The sequence below is a fragment of the Bos taurus genome, chromosome 9, assembly GCF_002263795.3.
Source record: "Bos taurus isolate L1 Dominette 01449 registration number 42190680 breed Hereford chromosome 9, ARS-UCD2.0, whole genome shotgun sequence".
Classification (NCBI taxonomy): domain Eukaryota; kingdom Metazoa; phylum Chordata; class Mammalia; order Artiodactyla; family Bovidae; genus Bos; species Bos taurus.
In genome coordinates this window covers 393,918-400,498 of record NC_037336.1, presented here as the reverse complement: position 1 = coordinate 400,498, position 6,581 = coordinate 393,918, and the positions used below count along the sequence as shown (strand labels likewise).

General features: G+C 41.9%; 1 non-coding gene across 1 annotated transcript; it reads right to left on the bottom strand.

Moving 5' to 3' along the window:
* Positions 1 to 3,997: 3,997 nt before the first annotated feature.
* On the bottom strand, positions 3,998 to 4,069 carry TRNAS-GGA (transfer RNA serine (anticodon GGA)). The gene has a single exon. It is a non-coding gene; the product is annotated as a tRNA-Ser (tRNA).
* Between the last annotated feature and the right edge of the window lie 2,512 nt (positions 4,070 to 6,581).

Here is a 6,581-nt window from a genome sequence, read left to right as displayed (position 1 = left end):
CAAAGATGTCCTTTTCATCATAGGGGAGTGGAATGCAGAAGTAGAAACTCAAAAGATACCTAGTTAAGAGGCAAGTTTGGCCTTGGAGTACAAAATGAAGCAGAGCAACGACTAACAGTTCTGCCAAGAGAAAACACTGGTCATAGCAAACACCGTCTTCCAACAGCACAAGAGGTGACTCTACACATGGACATCACTGGATGGTCAATACTGAAATCAGACTGATTACATTCTTTGCAGCCGAAGATGGAGAAGCTTCACACAGTCAGCAAAAACAAGACCAGGAGCTGATTGTGGCTCAGATCATGAACTCCTTATTGCAAAGTTCAGACTTGAAGGAAGTAGCAAAAACCTCTAGACCATTCAGGTTTGACCTAAATCAAAACCCTTATGATTATACAGTGGAAGTGACAAATAGATTCAAGGGATTAGACTGGATAGACAGAGTGCCTGAAGAACTATGAATGGAGTTTCATGACATTGTACAGGAGGTGGTGATCAAGACCACCCTCAAGAAAAAGAAAGGCAAAATGGTTCTCTGAAGAGGCCTTACAAATAGCTGAGAAAAGAAGAGAAGCAAAAGGCAAAGGAGAAAAGAAAAGATATATCCATTTAAACGTAGAGTTACAAAGAATAGCAAGGAGAGATAAGAAAGCCTACCTAAGTGATCAGTGCAAAGAAATAGAGGAAAAAATAGAATGGGAAAGACTAAAGATCTCTTCTGGAGAAGACGATGGCACCCCACTCCAGTACTCTTGCCTGGAAAATCCAATGGATGGAGGAGTCTGGTAGGCTGCAGTCTATTGGGTCGCGAAGAGTCAGACATGACTGAAGTGACTTAGTAGCAGCAGGAGCAGCAGAGATCTCTTCAAGAAAATTAGAGATACTAAGGGAATATTCATGCAAAGATGAGCTCAATAAAGGACAGACATGGTATGGACCTAATAGAAGCAGAAGATATTAAGAACAGGTGGCAAGAATACACAGAAGAACTATACAAAAAAGATCTTAATGACCCAGATAACCACAATAGTGTGATCACTCATCTAGAGCCAGACATCCTGGAATGGGAAGAAAGTGGGCTTTGGGAAGCATCACTATGAACAAAGTGGAGGTGATGGAAATCCAGCTGAGCTATTTCAAATTGTAAAAGATGATGCTGTGAAAGTGCTGCACTCACTATGCCAGCAAATTTGGAAAACTCAACAGTGGCCACAGGACTGGAAAAGGTCAGTTTTCATTCCAATCCCAAAGACAGGCAATGCCAAAGAATGTTTAAACTACCACACAGTTGTTCTCATCTCACATGCTAGCAAAGTAATACTCAAAATTCTCCAAGCCAGACTTCAACAGTATGTGAACCATGAACTTCCAGATGTTCAAGCCGGATTTAGTAAAGGCAGAGGAACCAGAGATCAAATTGCCAACATAAGTTGTATCATCAAAAAAGCAAGAGAATTCCAGAAAAACATCTACTTCTGCTTTATTGATTAGGCCAAAGCCTTTGACTGTGTGGATCACAACAAACTGTCAAAAGTTCTTAAAGAGATAGGCATACCAGACCACCTTACCTGCCTCCTGAGGAACCTGTATGCAGGTCAAGAAGCAAAAGTTAGAATCAGACATGGAACAACAGACTGGTTCAGAATTGGGGAAGGAGTACATGAAGGCTGTATATTACCACCCTGCTCATTTAATGAATATGCAGAGTACATCTTGTGTAATGCCAGGCTGGATGAAGCACAAGCTGGAATCATGATTGTAGGGAAAAATATCAATAACCGCAGATATGCAGATGCTACCACCTCTATGGCAGTAAGGGAAGAGGAACTAAAGAGCCTCTTGATGATGGTGAAATAGGAGAATAAAAATGTTGGCTTAAAACTCAACATTCAAAAAAAATGAAGATCATGGCATCTGGTCCCATCACTTCATGGTAAATAGGGAAACAATGGAAACAGTGACATACTTTATTTTTTGGGGCTCCAAAATCATTGTAGATGGTGACTGCAGCCCTGAAATTGAAAGACACTTTATTCCTTGGAAGAAAAGCTATGACAAACCTAGATAGCACATTAAAAAGAAGAGACATTACTTTGCTGACAAAGGTCCAGATAGTCAAAGCTATGGTTTTTCTAGTCGTCATGTATGGATGTGAGAGTTGGACCATACATAAAGCTGAGTGTCAAAGAATTCATGCTTTTGAATTTTGGTGCTGGAGAAGACTCTTGAGAGTCTCTTGAACTGCAAGGAGATCCAACCAGTCAATCCTAAAGGAAGTCAGTCCCTAATATTCATTGGAAGGACTGATGGTGAAGCTGAAGCTCCAATACTTTGGCCACCTGATGCAAAGAAATGACTCATTAGAAAAGACTCTGACGGTGGGAAAGATTGAAGGCAGGAGGAGAAGGGTGTTGAGATGGTTAGATGGTATCACTGACTCAATGTACAGGAGTTTGAGCAAGCTCTGGGAGTTGGTGATGGACAGGGAAGCCTTTCGTGATGCAGTCCATGGGGTTGCAGAGTCAGACACGAGTGAGAGACTAAACTGAACTGATTCAGTCATACAGAGCATATTTGTATATTGCTTCAGGGTCTCAAAATCTGCTTAAGTTCTTGCCAGTATACAGTCTTACACCCACTCCAAATCCAATCACTGGGGAAGGAGACCAGCATCTCCATGATTGGTTAACATCTACTGTTACTCATCTTTTGGGTAGTGTGACAGAAATTCCAGGGAAATCAACATTCCCTACATAAATGTTTCTGCCCTGATTATTAAGCACAGAGCAAGGAAAGGGAGGATATTGCTCTGCAAGGAGTGGTAATCTTTCCACCCTTTGCCCAGCTGGTTCTAGAGGTCTCTCTTTTAATTACCACCTCTTCTAAGAGTCCTCTCCTGACCACATTACCTGACGTGGTTCCCCTGATTCTTAATTTAAAAATTTATTTCTATTTATCTTTGACTGTACTAGGTCTTCATTGCTGTGCAGACTTTTCTCTAGTTGCGGCAAGCAAGTCTACTCTCTAGTTGTGATGTGAGGGCCTCTCATTGTGGTGGCTTCTCTTGTTTGGGAGCATGGCTATGCAGGTTTCAGTTGCTGCAGCACTTGGGCTCAGTAGTTGTGGCTCCCAGGCTCCAAGAGCACAGAATTGATAGTTGTGACACTCAGGCTTTGTTGCTCTATGGCATGTAGGATCCTCCTGGATTAGCGATCAAACTGGTGTCTCCTGCATTGGCAGGCAGATTCTTTTCCACTGAGCCACCAGGGAATTTTTGATCACAGAAAACTGCCCATAAATCTCAATGAATAATTATGCATTTTTGTTGTATTCATTTTGTTTATAATTTCAAGTATATGTTTAATATGAAATACAACATGCAATAGATTAAATATTAATATAATATCAATTAAAATTAATTAAAATAATATTTAATATATATATCAGATCAGATCAGATCAGTCGCTCAGTCATGTCCGACTCTTTGCAACCCCATGAATCGCACCACGCCAGGCCTCCCTGTCCATCACCAACTCCCGGAGTTCGCTGAGACTCACGTCCATCAAGTCAGTGATTCCATCCAGCCATCTCATCCTCTGTCGTCCCCTTCTCCTCCTGCCCCCAATCCCTACCAACATCAGAGTCTTTTCCAATGAGTCAACTCTTCGCACGAGGTGGCCAAAGTACTGGAGTTTCAGCTTTAGCATCATTCCTTCCTAAGAAATCCCAGGAAGTTATACATTAATTTGTTGTCTGTCTCTTCTTTGCCCCTATCATATCAAGGATGCTACTCCTCTGGGGGAAAGAGCACTTTAATTGAACTTGTGATTTTTGAGTAAAATAAAAACACTACTCCATTATTAAGTGAAGTTGCTCAATTGTGTCCGACTCTTTGCGACCCCATGGACTGTAGCCTACCAGGCTCCTCCTTCCATGGGATTCTCCAGGCAAGAGGAGTACTGGAGTGGGTTGCCATTTCCTTCTCCAGGGGATCTTCCCAACCCAGGGATCGAACCTGGATCTCCCGCATTCCAGGCAGACGCTTTAACCTCTGAGCCACCAAGGAAGTCCCATTCCATTATTGGGAAGATACAATTAATGAGAAGCTTAACTGAGCTACACAAGATGATGTGCATATGCAGTGCTACGAATGATCTCAGCTGTTACATAAACCTCTGTGACGCACATGCACAAGTGCTGTAAATGGTCTCAGCTGCCACATAGTCATTATTTACAAAATGTGGGGTGAGAGCCGTGCCATTTTGCCATGAACATGCCATCTTGGCCAATTTGCTCTCTCCCCACAGTAGCCATCCCCTTCTCCAGGGGATCTTCTCCACCCAGGGATTGAATCCCAGTCTCCCATGATAAGATTGCTAAATGATGAGCTATTACAATTTGCCAGACATGTTTACTTAATTCTCACAACACCATAAATTAGGGATTCTTCTTCTTTCCATTTTCCAGACTTCAGCACCTCGTTTCCTGTCTATGGTATTATGGCTGCTTAGTGGTGGACCTGGGAGGGCTCTAGTTTTTCTTGTACTTTGTTCAGTTTTTACACAAATTCCCAAGGTTCTCTTCCATCAGAAGAGTACACATGCCCATGTATCAATGTGAACATTATTTTGATTCAGATGTTTAAAGAAAAATTCTGTGCATACACAGGGTGTGGACAGGTCACTAACTAATCAAGCAAACTAGAACTGATTTACCTTGGATGTCACAAGACAGATCCCAGAAACAATGTGTGAACAAAGCAAGGCACTTGCCTTTTTCACTTTAAAAAGAAAATTCTTAAAAGAATGTAAGATGTGGGAAAGAAATTCTAAAGATGTCATATTTAATGTGAATTTTTTGTTAAAGCACATGTTTTCAGTAGGGACTGACAATAAATTAATACACATATTAATGTAAACTCAGTGTAAACTCATGTAAGTACCATGGTATACTGCTACTATATAGATTACTTTCTACATCAGGCTGCCAAACAATCTTATCAGTGTTACTCAGTCCAAAACAACCACTTTTCATGTGGGAAGAGTTTCATATAAAGTCCCTGATTAATTCCTGTTTTCCTTCATTTGCTGCCCAACCCCCCTCCGCCATTAAGTCTTGTAAGTGAGCAGTTATCTCATTATCAGACCAGTAGAAGTGGGGGAAAACTGCAAGGATACATTGCTCCACTGTTTTATGCTTTTTCAACCAACTTTAAGCTGTTATTTTTGGAATGGGGATTTGGGTTTTGGTCATTTCTGCAGCAAACCTCTATTGGGTGCCTAATACTTGCCAGATTGTGTGGGTAAAAATCAGAGAACAAGACTGACCCTAGATCTGCTTTCATAGAGCTTTTATTCCAGTGAGAGCAGATAGAAAATAAACAAAATGTAGAGGTAAGCCACAAGGGGTGGGTGCTCTGTTGCCAAAGGCTAGAGGATGAGATACACTGATGGGGGTGAGAGTCAGGTCAGTTCATTTGCTCAGTCGTGTCTGACTCTTTGCAATCCCACGAATTGCAGCACTCCAGGCCTCCCTGTCCATCACTAACTTCCGGAGTTCACCCAAACTCATGCCCATCGAGTCGGTGATTCCATCCAGCCATATCATCCTCTGTCATCCCCTTCTCCTCCTGCTCCCAATCCCTTCCAGCATGAGAGTCTCTTCCAATGAGTCAACTCTTCGCAAGAGGTAGCCAAAGTATTGGAGTTTCAGCTTTAGCATCAGTTCTTCTAAAGAACACCCAGGGCTGATCTCCTTTAGAATGTACTGGTTGGATATCCCTGCAGTCCAAGGGACTCTCAAGAGTTTTCTCCAATACCACAGTTCAAAAGCATAAATTCTTCGGTGCTCAGCTTTCTTCACAGTCCAACTCTCACATCCATACATGACTACTGGAAAAACCATAGCCTTGACTAGATGGACCCTTGTTGGCAAAGTAATGTCTCTGCTTTTTAATATGCTATCTAGGTTGGTCATAACTTTCCTTCCAAGGAGTAAGCGTCTTTTAATTTCATGGCTGCAAGCACCATCTGCAGTGATTTTGGAGCCCCCCTCCCCAAAAAAAAAAATAAAGTCTGACACTCTTTCCACTGTTTCCCCATCTATTGGCCATGAAGAGATGGGACCAGATGCCATGATCTTAGTTTTCTGAATGTTGAGCACTAAGCCTACTTTTTCACTCTCCTCTTTCACTTTCATCAAGAGGCTTTTTAGTTCCTCTTCACTTTCTGCCATAAGGGTGATGTCATCTGCATATCTGAGGTTATTGATATTTCTCCCAGCAATCTTGATTCCAGCTTGTGCTTCTTTCAGCCCAGCATTTCTCATGATGTACTCTGCATAGAAGTTAAATAAGCAGGGTGACAATATACAGACTTGACGTTTTCCTTTTCCTATTTGAAACCAGTCTGTTTTTCCATGTCCAGTTCTAACTGCTGCTTCCTGACCTGCATATAGGTTTCTCAAGAGGCAGGTCAGGTGGTCTGGTATGCCCATCTCTTTCAGAATTTTCCACAGTTTATTGTGATCCACAAAGTCAAAGGCTTTGGCATAGTCAGTAAAGCAGAAATAGATGCTTT